The sequence below is a fragment of the Gavia stellata genome, chromosome 31 (genome assembly GCF_030936135.1).
Source record: "Gavia stellata isolate bGavSte3 chromosome 31, bGavSte3.hap2, whole genome shotgun sequence".
NCBI classification, from domain to species: domain Eukaryota; kingdom Metazoa; phylum Chordata; class Aves; order Gaviiformes; family Gaviidae; genus Gavia; species Gavia stellata.
This window is the reverse complement of record NC_082624.1, coordinates 2,310,101-2,328,246: the sequence shown is the minus strand read 5'-3', so window position 1 is coordinate 2,328,246 and position 18,146 is coordinate 2,310,101.

Here is an 18,146-nt window from a genome sequence, read left to right as displayed (position 1 = left end):
TTGCCGTCTGTTTTCCCGTACTTTATTTCCTGATTTTTTTTTTTTTTTTTATATTAGTGTAGGTCAGCATTTTTAGGGCATTCATAATCACAATTGAATGTTGACTCAAATAGTTATGGATCATATAATTTCCTATAGTGGATTCTTGCTTTTTTTCCCCTCAAGGCATCTGTTGCTGAACATAATCTTGAATCACCCTCACGCTATGTGAGAATTTAACCCCAAATGGTGGGCTTCTGTAGCTTGACAAACAGCTGCAAGGATGGGAACTAGCATTAAAAGCGACAAGTGAGATTTTCAGAGGCATCTATGGGAGCTGAAGACGCGTTCCAACTAAATAAAAGTACCTTCCTGGACAGAGATGGGAAGAAGTGAGCTAGAAAGATATTTCCCCCCTGCCCTGTCCTTAGCTCTGTCCTTTGAGTGTATAGTTCAGTGTATATCAGAAGGAGTTTTGCCAGCTGCCAGAGCATCCAGCTAGCTTCCCTTCACTGAAAGGCTCTCTTGGAACGGTCTGGAGCATTGCTGCTTCGTGCCTCAGGTGTCTGCCCTGCCTGATGAGGATCACCCAGAAACTCAGCACCGCAGGGATGAGGTGAGACAGCCCTGCACTGTCGCGTTCAAAGGATGAAAGAACTCATCACTGCTGAACGTGAAACTCGCCAACTGCGGTTTGCTTGGGAGACTGAAAATCAAAGATGCAAAAGGGGATGATCAGATGCTGAAAGTAATCTGTGAAAATAATTCATAGAGTGTCCCTCTTTGTCAGCCCTCTGATGAATATGCCCCGTGCTTAAATAATGTGGCGCCCTAGGGAGACATGCCTGCGTTCGGAGGGTGTAGCCAAGAACATAATTTCCTTTGCTGATTAGAGAGGTAGGGGCAGCAGTTGTGTTAGCTGAAAATTGATGCGGGAAAAATTTTCAGTTGAAAAATACAGTCGTCTTACCAGGAAAAAAAATAGCCTATTTTTGTTCATTTCAGGAGATGATTTTGGAATCCTCCGCTCCAATTCTCCTTTCAGGTTCAAGTACAAACCCACATGGCACTATTTAGATAAGTATTTAATTCCTATGGTATTTACCTAGGTATGTAAAATAGTTTAGTGTTTCTGTACTGAAATAATGCAGAGTTTGATCTGTATGACACTTGGACTTTTCTTAATTTGAGTTTTGGGTTGATTTTTCCCTCAGAAGATTGTAATTTCCAGGAAATTGATGTTCTATAATATAGCTGTCCTTAAAGAGCAAGCACTTCTCTATTATGGAGGGGTTCTAAAGATAAATAACAAGATATCAATTTCTAAAGTTAGGATAAGAATTGGTGCCTTAAAAATGGGTGCTTCCTGACAATGCATGTTTTTTACTGCAGTCTGACAAATTTTTTACATGTTAAAATACTCTTAGGCGTTTTGTGCAGACTGTCTCAAGGACCTCAGTAAAATAACCCCTCACAACTTGCCCTAGTCTTATAAAGCAGAAACTAGGATAAAAAAATAAAGAATGAATAATTGGCCTCTGGAGAATACTGATACTGTCTGTTTCTAAATGACACTTGCTTGTGTTGCTTTTTCCTCAGCAAAAATTACACATTTCGGTGGCACTAAAGAAGAAGTAATTGCCAAAGTTATTTGTGTCACAATAACTTACTAATCTGGAATGATGAAGACGTTACCCAGAGGTCATGTATGACCCAGTAATGAGACCATCAAGCATCACCATAAATAATTAAACAAGACACATTGCTTGAGAACTTTTTTCTTTTCCCCTTCCTCGGGCACCTTGAAGTTCCTTCATTATCTATATAATTTGTATTATGGGTGGATTACCAACGTACAGCGCTGCAATTCTAATCCTTCTCAGAGAATCACAGAGCGGTCGTGACTGGAAGGAGTCTCTAGAGACCGGCCAGTCCAAGTGAGGATCAGCTATAGAGCAGGTGGCCCAGGACGCGTCCTCTCGAGTTCTGAATACTTCCACAAATGGAGTCTCCACAACCTTTTTGGGCAACCTCTTCCAGTGTTCGAGCACACTCGCAGTGAAAAGCTTTTTCTTATGTTTAAATGCAATTTCCCATGTTCCAGTTTGTGCCCGTTGCCTCCTATCCTGTCTCTGGGCAGCACAAGGGGTCTGGCTTTGTCATCTTTACTCCCTCCCATCAGGTAGCTAGATGCATAGGTAAGATTCTCCTGAGCATTCTCTTCCTGAGGCTAAATAGTCCCGGCTCTCCGCCTCTCCTTGCCTGACGTGCTTCTCATTTGGGCTGGTTTTCTTTTCACATTTCTAGTTTCAAGCAGAGACCAAAAATCAAAATTGACATGGTAAGTGACTAAACCTTGAACAACGGTGTACTTGATTTACCCCGCCACCCGTCCCTAAGAATGAACAGCTCTTAGAAAAAACTCAGTGAGATGGACAGGACAGAACGGGAATTGTGAATCGTGTGTATCCAGCCAAAGGAGGACGTGTGGTTTACATGGGAAGGGGAATGATTTGGGCTTTTCAGATGGCAAACGACGTCTTGTTGTCAGGGTGAGAAGCAGTTGATTCAATACCTCAATACCTCGTGCCTTGTGTTAGCCAAGATGACAGTCATCATGTTTACCTGAAAGGCACAATTAATCTGAAGTTAATTGAGTAATTCTGTATTTAATCTGTTATAACAGAGAATTCAATTGACTTCCTGAACCAATCAATTTTTCTCTCTCTCTCTCATACTGTTTTTCAGGAGGGATTGGGTCTTTGCTGTTGCTTTTTAAGCATTGTCCAAATCCACTTTTGTTTCGTCTGCAGCAGATACAGACGACTCCCTCCATAACCACTGTGGATGGGATGGTGTGTACATTTCTAAAGGAGTTCCTGAGGGGTTTTGTCAGCCTATCCCTTATCACTGTTGGGTTTTAAAAAGCCATGTTGTAGAAGTCCAGCAAATATCTTTTCACCACCATTTAATGTGCTTGGTTCCTAAACAATTGCAATTGATTTTGTTTGCTCTTGCAAACACGAATTATCCCGTAATCATCTTAGCCTTCCAGCCATGCTTACATTGACTTGTTTGTGTTTTAAAGTGAGAAAATGCAGACATTGTCATGAAAATAAGAAAGGTTAGAGGCAGATAAAAGGTGGGATTTTTTTCCTGGTTGGCAGGATGTGCATCCACTTCAATTAATTGTCACCCTTATAGCTTATTTAGTACAATGCAAGGAGTGAAGTAAATTTCAAAATTAAATAAATGACCTTTATTTTTGCATTTGCTTGTGGTTTCTGTTAAATGGCTATTTCAGGGTTCATCACTGACAGTCTCTTAGACTGTGTGATTGCTTGCTTTTACCCAAAATGAGTATACGCAGCAGAATACTAAAGGGGACAGTATTTTTCAACTACAATTCATTTCTTTACCAGCAAGGCTTTGTGGCTTAGTGCAGTCTAAGTCCTGGAGGACGAAATTGTACAGACAATTATCCACCATTTTTGAATAACGGAGTATTTCCCCCGACAACCACATAGATAACAGGGGTGAACATTGATGGTACTTTGACCCCCTTTTCTAGCTATTATGTTTGATATTTTTAAATGGCTTTTATCCCCATTTTTTTGTACTTTCTAGATTTTTGTATGGTTTGGATTTCTACTATTTAGTGATTAAACAGTTACTTTTGATAATTTGCACTTCTTTACTCTTCTGTCCTACAATGTATATCTATGCATACCCATTTGATATAAATTTCCTGAAAGAGTCATATGAAATATATTAGCCTGAAACCAGATCGTCTGATCTGTAGCTAGTGACCTTGCAGGCGATACAGGGCTCGTTCTTGAAGGGGGATGAACCCCCGGTGTCTTATCACGGGTCACGATAAAGCCCACGGTAAGTGAACAGGGGAGGGATGCAGGGGCTGTCCTGCAGGAAGAGCGCTTCAGCATTCTGTCCCAGAGGGTTTTGCTGAGGACTTTGTTGTGCACAGGCCTTCTAACAGAAGAATAGCATATGTAGTCAAAATCTAACACCTGCCAGCAGCCGCTGATGTTTTAAATGGGTCCTGTGTCCAGGCAGCTGTCCCAGCCCAAACTTGCCTAACATCGGAAAGATTGGTAAGGTCAAAGGAATAGGCAGTCTTGCTGCGAGCTCCAGATAAATGCTTGCAGCACGTACCCTGGTATTGGTTTGGTACAGTTACAGATCTCTAAGGTGGCTTTACCAGAAAGCACTTGCTGCCGTGGGGGCGATGGTTGTGACGGCACACCCACAGATCTGTACCTCCAGCTGGGGAATAGGCAGTAGGTGAGCTTCTTCATGCTGATGCCCTTAGCAATGAGAGCGAGAAATGCTGGAAAGCCGATGCTGAAACGGGTGGAGTTATTTCTAAACAGAGTGAGTTTTTCCACTGCTGTTTTGAAGACATGGTGGGGCAGGGTTTGTCATGAGCCGCTCTGGATTTACCCCTAGATAACTCAAGTCAGAATTTGGCCTGAGTTGTCTTTGAGTGCATTTCATATGCGATAGCAGCATTCAGAAATGCAGAGTAGTAGTTCTGTAAATCAGCCTTAGGTTTTATTTTCATTTTTGTTCTGAAAACGTTCAGGGGACTTGCAGTAAGGCCCCATGTATTACTGTAGCATTGTACATTATCTTTAAGTTGAAAAAAAGCTCCATTAAGTATCTCTCCTATACAGTGTGTTCAGTTGTTTATTTCAAGTGTAATCCATGCTTGTACAAGAGGCTTCTTTGGTAACCACTCTGAGGAAGTACAGCTTGATTTTGTGAGGTGCTGAGTGCCCTTGATGTCAATCGGTTTTAAGGATGCTCAGCCTCTGGAGCGTGCGCTCTGGACAAGGCTTTAACCTCACTGATAATAGCTGTAATAATGAGAAGTGGCAAGGCAAAATTTTCCTGTTGGTGGACTTGGTATTTCTTTCACATTTCATGCCTCCTGTGGGAACTTTCTCGGCTTTTTTTCACGTCCCTGTTCATAATGACTTCAGTGTTCAACCCAAAGTTTTTCATAAGGAAATTTGAGAGAAGCTTTGTCTTTTAGGACTTGCTTGTCATGTAAGGTCCTTAGATTAAGCTTGTTTACCTTTAACTAGCTTAATGTAGGGCAGTCTTATTGGAAGAATATTGAAGGTAGAAATTACAACCTCTGGAGCATTATGCTCCTGAAGGGTTCCAAATAGTATTTTCCCAACGACTGACACAAATGGTCCAATTGTTTCTGTAGCCTCTGTTTCAGCAGCCGGTAGTAGGAACTCCTTTAGGACATGATGTAATAGATAAAGGATCATTCTCTCCACTAGGAAACATTCCTTCTAGCAGCCATTAATGAGAGGTTGATGTATGTAGGAAGATTTAGCACCCCTTCAAAACACTTGGATATTGTTTTGGTCCTCATTAATTTGAAGGCATTGGTAATCACCATAAAATTCCATACCTTTAAAAAAAATAAATCTTGATTCGCAGGTTAATGAGATCCTGTGGCCATAAATTTCACTAGTTAGTAGTGTTAAATAAGGAAGAACATAAAAGATGTATTTCCAAAACCTGCTGAATGATATTTTCCCAGGTGAATCCCTGAGTTGAGACAGGATTTTGTGGGTTATTTGTGGTAAGAATGATCATTTCTTTTCCCCTGAAACTCTTTTCTTTCATTTTTTCTCCTCCTGAAAAATATATAAATAGTTAAATGTTTTAACTCTACTTGATGATACTGTGTATTGCACTGATCGGTTCTGTTTCCTACTTTTCTGTGGTAGGAACAAGTTTGTCTGTTTATATCCACCTCTTGCTTTTTAAATTTCATTTATATCATTAGCTCCTCCAACAATGCTATCTTTTAATTTGTCTGCACAGCAATTGGTACCCTTGTCCATGATGGTGACTTCTAAATGCCTTTGCAATGCAAACAGTAAATAATATTATACTTAAATAACCATCATATAAATAGCAATGCACAGAGAAAGTACTCTGCAGCCTGGTATGCTTTCAGACCCTCAGTGAGGTTTTGCTTTGGGTTGAAGCCTCTAGGCTGCACTGCAGTCTGTGGAAAAAAATTAATAGCACTGTTCTTGCGTAGCCAGAAAAATTTCTAGTAGGACGCCTACAAGTGCTGTGAATGCATGAAAATTAGTGATGTTAAGGCTGCGTGCTTGTTAACTTTGATCAGCAGGTATACCTGTCACAATGACATCAGTGGGTACAGAAAGAGCAGGATCAGAAAGTTTTCATACCACAAAACCTTCAGCTGTGATTCCCCTCTGCTGTACAAGAAGGGAAGAGAAGTTAATGATGCAGGAGAAATGGCCAGCAGCAGCAGCTGGATCCCAGTGGCTTCTACTAATATTTTCAGAAGAAGAACAGCTACAGGCTGCCATTCTCAGTCTTTCCTGCGGAAATCAAGGAATAGAAAAGGAAACTACCTTTGCACAGATTCCGAACGCTTAAAAGAAACAGATTTCATACTGCGGCTCTTGCTTGGAAGTGCAGTTGTAGGAGAATGCTACTAGAACCCTTCATTGGATTACGGTTGGACTCAATGATCTTAAAGGTCTTTTCCAACCTAAATGGTTCTATGACTGGGGTCCCTGCACCCAAACTGGGACTTGAGCAGGGGTAAGCTTGTAGGAATAGGTCTTTCTTTTGCAAGTCATCCTTAGTAGCCTGCCTCTCTGTCTTGTCTTTTAAGCACAGTTCCACAAACTGCCCGCAGTGTCAATGTTCTACACTGACGTTTACATACAATTTCGATATACAGTTAGATAGAGGCCAGTATTTTCCTACTGCTGTTCATCTTAGTGAGAAAACAACCTGGTGGTAATGTCAGTGGTGTTTATAGTCAATCCAAGTCCTTACAGTAGGTCTCTACCCTCTTGATCAGCTGGGTCATGAATCTGCTAAGTAGATTGGAAACTTCCTATGAACAGGGTTTGAGGAGCATAAGAAGTAGGGTGACAAGGGGAAAAATTTAAGAAAGCCTTTCTGAATTCCAGAACAAATGAAAACCATATAAAGGATTAATGCTTACGGTATTCCAGGTTGTGTATGTCAGATGGAATAAACACTGATTAAAAAACTCCTATTTTCGGGGTACTTACTGTTTTGAATACACTTGCATAGAGATCCAATTAAATATCAAATTAAAATCAGTTGGAATCTTTCATTTAAATGAGAATTAACTGTTGCTAGTATCTCAAGAGTTCATTTGTGTCATTCAGAGTTCTGGAAGAATGAAACTTGCTGAGTGCTGAGCGTTTTCTTTTTCCATTTCAGGTTCCACTTGTGGGTACTTCACATTTGAAAACCTATCCTTTCATGTGAGAGCATCACATGAGGAACTTCAGTCCTGGTTTACAGAGTTGTTTACTTGCTGAACATGCTGACTGGTGCCTGTTAGAGTTACACAAAAGCGCTAAGGTATGTATCTAATTCACCCTGAAAGTTCCGGGTGCTTAGTTTCCTTTTATAGAATAATTGCTGCTGGAAGGGACTTCTGGACATCTGTAGTCCAGCCCCTCCTGTTCAAAGCAGTTCAACTAGACCAGGTTACTGCAGCCCGTGTGCAGTCTGGAGGGTAGAGATTCCACAACCTCTGTGAGCAACCTGTTCTAGTATGTGACCACCCCATGATGAAAACATCCTTCCTTCCATTCAGTGGCCGCTTCTTGTTCTACCGCTGTGCATCTCCTTATTCTGTGGCTCATGGGTAGTGTGGCTTTTAACCTACAGTACTTAATTTAGTCCAGGATTAGGGAACTTGACAGTATCCTGCAGGGATTTTTTTTGTTTGGTCGCAACTTGAGAGCTTGGTTGGACTACAGGAAGGGTAGTCATGGGTAAGCCATGGATGGAATCTGAAAAGGTGCTGGTTCAGTTCAAAGTCTGGTACAGATATTTTGTGAGGCTTTGGGCATGTCAATCCTTTGAAGTTTCAGTTCTTCATCTGTCAGATGGGGAGACAGTCGTGTTCTCTCTGCATCTTTGTTTAGCTGCCAAGTTCTCTGTTAGCTGTATATATGACACCGTGCATACAGGTAGGGGAACAGTATCGCTGGCTGTATATGCTGCATTAAAATTGACAATACTGAAAATCTGAGACCAGTGTAGAAACACATTCAGGAATCTAGAAAGGGTTTTATTGTGTGCTGGTTTTAATGTACCAGCCAAATGGCAGTGGTCATGAATTGTTGACAATTAAACACTTAGCATATGAAGAGTTGAAGATGAGAACTTGGATGTATACATTTCCACCAATAATTCACAGGACATTAGAGCCTCAATGTCAGAAGTTGTATGTCTGCACAGGATGACAGTATATTAATGAAGTTGCTCCAGCCATTACACTCCAATTGCTAATTTATTCATAGTTTACTAGCAGTGGGGAGAGAGGGGGAAAGGAAAACCCAAGGTCTGAGTTCAGTAGCCCTTGAAACAAAGATGCATGCTAGCTTTATTTGCAGCATTTGATTTCCGAGCTGTGTATCTATTTCAGCCTTGGTGAATGAGACCAGATTAAAAGGAAGCAAGTGAACACAGCCCAGATAAATTGACTTGAAGTTAGAGCCGTATCACCAAATCATTCCACTGGAGCTGAATGTTAACAAAAATAAGGCAATCGTGTTCAAGGTGATATGGTGGAACATGTTCTCATTTCCCTAAAAACCCACCCTGAGTTCGTAGTGTTTAATCCTGTGATTTGGATTGTTACTGTTGGCTGGTTCACATGTCTCTGTACTGAAGACTGTTATCCCTGTAAAAATGCTCACCACGAGTTAAAAAGTATTAATGAGATAAAGGTATGCCGAAATACTGACCCGTTATGCTAGCTGCTATATAAGCAGAGAAGCGAGAGATGGTCACTTCTTGTGCGCCTTTATTAACCAGTGTATTCTGGAAAAGTTTTACTAGTCATGAAACATGGGCGAAGGACATGATTTTTTAGATCAGTTTAGCTGTGCTAGTACACCTCCTACAGAGGATGGCTCTGTCATCAAAGGGGCCAGGTGTCATGTTTACAGGATTGTGACAGCCCTTCGTAGCAGAAAAACCCGAAGGTTTAGGAGTCTTTGCGGGTCAGAAACTGCAGAAGCAGATTTTGGATGGATTTGGCTCATGCTGTCACTCAAGTACGAAAGAGTTGATGACTTTGGAGAACTGAAATGCATGCACACACCCTCTCTGTCTGTCCCTGTCCTCCTGCGCCTGCTGCTGCAGCCACCCCCAGTGCTCGGTTTTCCAGGGAACTCTTGTAAAATAATTTAGGCAGGCAGGGTCCGATTTTCCTTCTTGTTCTTAACTGGCACTCATTTGCAGATGCATTTCAAAATTCAATATAGATACCTTAGAAATCACAAAATTGTGCCCCTCCAATTATTGTTTTGCCTGTAAATTGCATTGAAGGAAGTCATGTTTTGAAAGGCTTGCCAATTAACTTTATACAGATGTCTGCAGTCCTTCTCATTTCAGTGGCATTGTGCAAAGTACACGTTAAGCAAAATTTGATGTGCAAGCTAGTTCACGAAACACATACGCCCATTTACGTACCTAAAGACTCCTGTTTATCTGTGTATGTACATTACTAGTACACATCAAATGTGGACACATCTGTTTCATTCAAAATGTGCCGGATTAGCTCGGAGGCTTTATACACATTTTTAGCCTATAGAATTTGCAAGCTCATTTTGGATGCAGCGACTTGAAGATCTTTACTTGAAAGCTAAACAGGCTAATTGGAGGTGTCAGTAACTTCCATCAGGGATAATGCTAAGCAGCGGGAAAGAGTGACTGATGGAGGAGTGGTGTAGCTGAAACTAAAGAGGACAAAGCATGTAGCGTTATAGGAGAACAAGATCCCAGATGTCTGTGCAAGATCTTGCACAATGTGGAGCGGGATTTCCTTTAACAAGCGGGCAATTGCGACAGCCCCTGCCTGATAACGGGCACCTCCTCACCCTGAATCCCGGAGCTGGGAAGAAATTTGCTTAAAGGTGCAGTTCCCAATAACATGGACATGACTTTTACCTCTAACAGTCTCTTAATGAAGTGCATCGTCCTGTGTTGAATAATTGTCCAGCTGGAATGGTCTCTTACTTCTTGTTATTTTAATTAAATATCTCCCTGCCTCAATAGCACCGGAGATTACATTGACACAGCCTTGCCTAGGAGGTCATTGGTTTGAGTCCAGGCTCTTCCGATTCCAGCCAGGGTCAGCTGGTGGCAGTCTGATGCTTGATACGGAAATTAGCTGGTCATCCTCCTTCGGGGTCTACTGGGCAAAAGCACGTGTTGCAAACCATCATCACAACTGGTGCTACTAAGACATCTCACTGACCTTTTCACTGGCACAGCCAAAGGTTTGATTTGTGCATTGGAGATGAAACAGTCTTCCCAGCTCTCATTTCCTGAAATGAAGCGTGTTGGTGGGACAACATGGAAGTTTATATTGCAACTAGTTAATCGTGACACTATTGGGTGGAGGAAAAAAAGTCCTTTTTTTTTTTTTAAACTGGTTAATTTGGCATTTTTTAATACTAAAAAGAGGCGAGAAAAAGTGACACGTGCTGTTTCCTTATAGCCTCTTCCTACCATTACGAGAACTGCAAAGAGATTATCAAGAAGCTTCTTTCCTTATTTCCCATTTTCCCACTCCCTCTCTGATCTTGTCCATGAGTAGTTACTCTGAATTTACACTTCCTCAGATTCATAGTGTTGTAAGCTTTCTTCCTGCTATGCAAAAGCACTTTGCTGTGCTTAAGCACTTTCCATGGATTGTGCATAGAATAAGAATGTAGAATGAAAATTACACATTTAGAGGGAAGCTGATCATATTTCACATTAGGACTATAGTTATATGTAATTTATGCAGGGCTAACAAATGCTAAATAGCGATTGCATGCATGGTTTGTAGATGTTAAAGATGGTTAGGACGTCATTATAAATCATACGTTAGAACTGCAACTGCCATTTAAGAGAGTATTAACACATGTAGTAACATTGTATTAACCCTTCATAAACTATTCCCAAAGTACTGTTTCTATACATGATACTCAGACTGAGCTTAGAAAAAAGAGTGCAAAATAAAACTCGATGAAGAAGGGAAAGTTTATTCAGTTTGCAGTAAGGAGTTTTGGCGAGATTTTTTCTGCAGATGACAAATAATTTCATTTGATCAGATAAAAAAAACAGAAAAAATATTAGGTCATCAGAAAGAAGATCCATAGATTCATTAAGGCTGGGCAGAAGTAGAGTGAATTCTGAGACTGATAAATTAACTGCAAGGAAGTCTTGTTGGGAGTGCGCAAGGTGGCTCAAAAGGTTGGAACTTGCAGGCTGAGCAAGGTGTTCCTTTCCTGCTACCCCTCCCTCTCCCCCGCAGCGTCATCCCATGGTAGACTGTGTTTATCCAAGCTGTGAATGTAGAAACAGCAGAACCTTGCATTTCCAAAGTTCTTGTCGTCCTCTCGACCCCCCTCTCCCTCCCCGCCAAAACAAACAAGATTCAAAACAAAAACCCTCTGAAGGGTGATCATCTGAATGACTGTTGATTAACGTTCTTGGATAAACCATCCGGAGGAGTGTGAAAATATTCACTCTGTGACACAAAATGGGTTCTGTTACTAAGTTAGGGACATGTTTAGTAAATCTTGTCTCGATTTAAAAATCATCACGGCTGCCGTTCCTGAATGCCAACACTCTCATTTTTCACACTGAAACACAAATGACCGTACATTAATGCAGCAACCGAAGATTGCAAAGCTTAGATGTTTCCATCTTTAATAACATTAGAGATAAAGACAAGTGACTTTCTTAGCCTTTTGATGGTTCCAAGAATTAACCAAATTGTAGGACTTCAAATTTATTAACAATTGCCAGATTTGAATTACTTTTATTCAATTAACTAACTCAAGGATGATTTTCAGTGTAAATGATGACCTTAAACACAATCACTGTGGAAAGGAGAAATTACACGTGGGTAAATGGCATATTACTACATGCTTCAGCATCATCTTGAGTTTAATAAGTGAAATTTAAATGGGGGAGAGAAACGTTTCACTAACAAAAGTTGGGTTTTGTCTTGTTGCTTTCACTTCTCTGGCAAATGTATTAGACTGCAAAAGGTTGGCGGCTTCGGCAGTCGCTGGCCCAGCTGTGGTCCAGGTCACCTTTCAGGGATCTGTTTGTATTTAAAAAACACCAACTTTAGGGGGGTTAGAAGGCGAGAACCTTCAAGGCTTTGAGCCATTAGTCTCTTTCTCTCCCAGTCCCTTCTCTGTAGATAGGCAGGCTTGTTTTCAGAATGTATGTTCAAGATTGGCAGATGCCAAATGATGGGAGGTGGGGAGGTAGGAATGGTGAGGGAATATAAATGCCAAAGATTATCCATCTGATAGATAAGGCCTCAGGATTTAGCTAAATAGAAATTTACTTTGGTACATAACAGATGTCCAGATGTCCTTTGGGATGAATTCATTTATTTAAATCCTATCTGTTTTAATGAAACACTTTTTAAAAGCTGGAATGAAACCTGACTTGTATGCCCGCTGAAATGTCTGCCAAAACCCGGCTGCTTGGCAAGGGTGGTCTAACAAATGTGCTTCAAGGTACTACCCAGTGGCTGATCGATACTTTGGTACTGTCTTTAGTAGACGAGAGCTTAGCAAATACAGGCTCCTCCCTTGCGCTGATATTGCTCTGTTTTCTAGAGCCACTGAATATCTTACCAGGCTAATCGTAAGAACAGTTCAGTGTTACTCAGCCGACTGCAGTTAGGAGAAGCTGTAGGAAAAATCTTACATATGCCTAACTGTGTTGCAAAGCATTATGAAGAAATGGGAAAAGATGATTAAAAGTTGTTTTTCACAAGTGAGCTTATTCCTGGCTCCTTATACCAAAATGATCATAGCGGAACAGCAACAACGACAGTGCTACAGTCAGTTTGCCATCAGTCTCAGGAAGTTAGGGTAGGAAGTATTTTCATTTTTTTTTTTTCCACTTAAAACGCTCACTATTTCCTGTTGATTGTTTTCAAGAAATATTATGGCTGAAAAATCAAAACCTGGCTAGCTTAAAAATGTAACTGCTTTTCAGCAAAGTGCTAAAGGGGAAGAGAACTTCTTAGTGTTTGAAACATTTCATGCTTGGCATCTAGGGTGTCGGGCTTTTCCAGCCACTGTAGGAATTGTTTTTCAAAACTAGGATTTTTTGTTAGTTAGTTGCTTGGGTTTTGTTTGTTTATTTTCCTTTGGAAATGCTTTAACCATCTTTCTTAGCTGGTGAAAAGGAGTCAGACACCCTCTGAGGAACGTTTTACAACTGTCTTTTCAATTCAATGTGCATTTTTGTTGCATTGGAACAGGAGAGGTGGAAGGGAAGACCACTCCCCCGCTCACTCGGCTTAAGGTGAATTCTGTGTCTCTGACCTTGCTTGTATATTTGTCATCACACAGGTTTGACTCGGTGAGCGCTGGTGGCACAAAGAGGAAGCGTGAAGCTTTCACGTGTGGCCCCAGCTTGAACACTGCAACACCCTGTATTGTGGAGACAAGTAATGAGGAATCGGGGTGCTCCTCTGAAGATCCCAGGCTGCTCTGACAAACGCTGCTCAAAAGCAGAGGCTTTGTTTCTTGGCTGTATTTAGAGAAGAATTCTTTAAACAAGTCTACCATTTTTAGAAGCTGTAGGAGTGTTCAAAGAAGGCTGCATAGACTCATAATCAAGCTGACACAGGTGAAGGGTGGGGGTATTTTATTTAACTCCATTTCTTAGAGTTTACTGAAGAACAAATGCATCTCGTTACCTGATGTAGACTTGTCTGTCACTGGAAGAAAGCAGATGAAGATATTAAAGGTTGTATTTTCGGAAGTCCCTAACAGTATGCATAGCTGGAGGCAGAAGGAATTTAGTTTTATTTTTTAAGACCTTTAGAAAATATGAATATAAGGGTTCACTTAAGTAGATATTTTAGATTGTCCAGACTACTCCCCAGCACAGAAGGCGAAAGAGATCCTTTCTTTTTTCTTTACAGTTATGCCTACAAAACTGTGACCATACATCTTTCCTTGCATGGAGGCAGTATTTTCAAGGACTGTTGAGGAAGAGAAAAAGACGTTGCAATACTGATAGAAGAGAAATCCATTGTCTAGTTTTTGGGAGATCAATACACCATATAACAATTTCAAATGCATATGTTCTAAAAGCAAAAGGAGAGCATGAGCACTGACAAAATCTTTGATAAAAGACAAAATACCAATTCTAAAATTACTCTGTTAGCTACTGTTGACCGTAAAGTAGATCCTAAAATGCAAAGACATACAAGGCCTTTTGGCCACGGCCACCAGGACACCAGGAAAAGTATTACATTAGCAAATTTGCTATTGTGTCCTATGTGACGGAATAAATACAGCTTTAGGATACGTCTTCATTAACGGGTTAGTCCCCCACTGCTGCAGATTTTGCCCTTCCCCGGAGCAGAGAACCCGCTGCCCGGGCTTTTGGGCTTTCCGCAGGCATGGGTTGCTGGCATGGCTTGAGGGCACGGACCTGGACTGGAGTTCTGCTTCAGTCTGGGCTGGCAACTGGCCTGCTTTGTAGCAAGGGTGCTGGCTGATGGAGCTGGAGAGCTGCTGTAGCGTTGTAAGATGATCGCCCTGAGTATTACGTTCTTGTTTAACTGCCTCCTCTTCCTGTGCTGAAAATTGTTGGCTCAGCCTTCTAGTCCTACCTTTTCTTGCTGGATTTCTGTTGCATTTCCCAGCATTTGAACAGTCTTAAAAATCCTCCTTCCAGCTGCTAGAACCGCTGGGACTGTTCTTACTGCTGGTGTGTCGTGCCATCAACGGAGGAACCACTTGCTGTAGCACACATGAGGGAATATACATTCTGCTGTAAGTACAGCACAGGGCAGGAGTTTCCCTTTTTATTGCAGCCAAATACAACAAAGAAGTCGAAGTTGTTTAATCTTGAGCTCATCGGCGCAGTTTCGTGTTGCATTTAGTTCCTCTGTGTGTTTGCATGCGTGTGCATGTGTTATCTTTTTGGCAGGCAAGCTTTTCCTTTGTTTGTTGACAGTTGCAGTGAGAGTTGATATTGTACCTATGATACTACTCATTGATTACCTTCTCACTGCTCAGTCAATTCCTTGATGTGTTGTTATTTGCCAAATAACAGTGATGTGAATTTTAAAAGAAAAAGAAAAAAGCTGTTGTAATCTCAGATGAAATTTATCTAGAGGACTACTATATGGGCAAGCCCCCGCACCGTTTACCACCAAGATGCACTGCTATGGCACTCCAGTGCCGTGATCATGCTAGGAGGACGTTGCATCTAGCTAAAATTTTACAGCGTATCAGTCATTGTGATAATTCGTCTGAAAATGAAAGATGTGAGTGTGTACGTCTATTTAATTTCCTTTGCTTTTCTGAAATCAGACCGATTATTAATTGTACACGTTCTAGTTTCCTACTGTGTGCCAAGGACAGGCTTCTACCTGCTCCGGAAAAACATGGGCAGCATTTTGCTTTCCACTTTGTCCGGTGCACCCCACACCCAGCTAACGTGGAGGGTGGCCGAGCTGTTGTGGTTGCAACCGTCTTTTCATTTCAGTCCCCAAATGTTGACAGCAGTAAACATCTTCAGTATCTTTTGGCTATGTCATGCTGCCAGCAAATTCTGATATATGATCCTGCAGACTATTTGTTAGAGGTATATACTAAGGAATTGGCGTTTGGATAGAAAAGCAGGGCTTGCATTTGAGGAGGAGTTATGTTCTAGTTAATCTTAGGATATGAAATATCTGTATTGTTGGGCTGCCTATTTATTTTTGGACTGGGTTTGCTAAGGCTGTTAGATGCTTTAAAAGCAATTAGAGCTGAGATTAGACATTTGTCACTAAGCAGATAAATTTATAAATAAAAATAGTTATTAGATGTCTGAGAAGAACTTAAATAAAACTTTAATTAAATGAAGAGGAAATGCATCTTGGTGAAGATGATATGCCTGTGAGAATAGTGGTTTGAAAAAAAGCTTGAGAGCATCTAAAACCAGTATTTGGGCTAGTGTAGAGTCCAGCTTTTGCTGGAGTGTTACCTGCCCTCTTGGATGAGGTGCAGAGACTGAAGCTGGGATCACCACAGCTGAGACGATCTGATTCTACACTTTGAGTCATATCAACCTTTGTAGTTATACTACAGAGCAAAAATTCTTTAGTTAGAGGCTGTACCAGGGTTGTGTCTTTGGTTGCACGTTGGAGGATCTATCGTACATGTCGGCAGGCTACGTCAGCACCTGATAAAAAAGGAGATGTTGGGAGCGAAGGCTCATGTGTGACTGATGTAAGATTGAAGTTGGTCAGGAGAAGACACTGATGCAGGGCTCGTGCCGAATACAGACTCTTCCAGAGAGCTCTGACTCTTAAAACTCTTTAGTAGCGTGGATTGGTATACACAGCAGCAACTTGCACAGGAATTGGGTGGCTCTTCCATCCTTTGTGGACTTCAAATAAAGGCCACTCATCTCTATGAAACGGACGTCACTGCAGAAATTATGGGTCTGTTGTGGAAATATTTTGGGGAGGATTCCTGTTTTATATTCTGTCTGGATGACTGTTCTTTTTGTGCCTGAAACCTCTAAATCTATCCAAGAAGTCTAAATGATTTTGTAAAGCCTTGAAAATGCAACTCGAATGCAACCTAATGGCTGAGTAGATCAAGGGGAAATATTAAGTGCTATTTGCTGCCTGAGTCATGAGCTTTGTAAACTTGGATCTGGCAATACTGCGGACAGACCCATGCACCTCTTGAGTTTGCTTGTTTTTCTCGTGTCTTTTTCACTAAGGAGCATTTTGAAGAGACTGTGCAGGAGCAGAGCAAACCTTAGAGGTCTCCGTAGATAGAAAATAAGAACTTGGCCACAAAGCACCAGCTCATTTTCTTCCAGCAGTAGTTCCACCACTGATGCTACTAGGAGAAGTTACTCAGGGCTGTAAATCTCCAGTAACTGACCCACTGGTACTACGGGAAAGCATAGGGACGTTCTTCCCTTCCTTATAGGCATGTTGTGAGGGTTGGTACTGACGTTTGCAAAGTCAGCATACCATGTAAATATTAGTTACTGGTGTTAATTTTTAAGTATTTGTGCATGGAAACAAATTGGTAGGCTGAAAGGCTCAAGGCTAAAATTCCAAGCATAGTTGACAGTATATGTATATGTACTTGACATATATATATATGAAAAATAATCACAACTGTTACTATTGATCAAAAACTTAGACATGTACAGATCCATTGTCCTGGAAGAGAAACTATAGATCCCATGACACAAACTTATTAGTATGGATAATTTATCTAGGTAACTCTTGGGCAGGTGGCAGGAAACGTTGCCAGTTGGACGAGGATCAGCTGAGCACTTAGAGCATTTCAGGTTTCAGCCGTGTGCAGAGATCTTGTACCTCTCGCCACTCTAAAGAAATGGAACAAAACCACAAACAGTGTTTTCATCCTCCTTTCTTCTGTGAGTTTTTTTACCTTTCCGAATCACTGATTAAAACTTTCCTATTTCTTCCTCTTTAGCAAATGTTCAAATGTGGTTTTGTTTTCTCTTTTAGCAGAAATTAAGAGGGTGCATGTGGCATTTATGGTGTTGAGTGAAAACTCCTTTGGTTTTAGCTCAGGTACTAAAGTTTTCTGGTTTGGAATTTGAAAACTTTTCCATTACAGTATCACAGGATTTTCAAGAAAACAAAATTATTTAAAACTTTTTGTAGGAATGGGGGTTTTTTTTAGTCTCTTTAAGTATATGGCAGTAGGACAGCTTATGACAATGCTGCTTCAGCTCTCGTAGGATCAAAGGATCCAGGAAAAGACATCCCCTGAAAATCAGTACAATTCCTTTAGACACCGCTCTCCTCAGTTCACTCTCAGATCTGGCAGAGTTTCAAATGGACTCTTCCTGGAGAATTATCAATGCAAGGTATAATAACTGCACACTTTAGCTTTTACCTTTATTAGGAAATTATATGATGAATAAATATGAATGTTAGCTAAAATGATACTGACTGTAATGCAGATGTAGTTAATAGAGGTATGGAAAAAAGTGCTTTCAGCATCATTTATGATAACTAAGTTCTGAATCTTGTTTGAGGGAGGTGTGTCTTGCTGCCC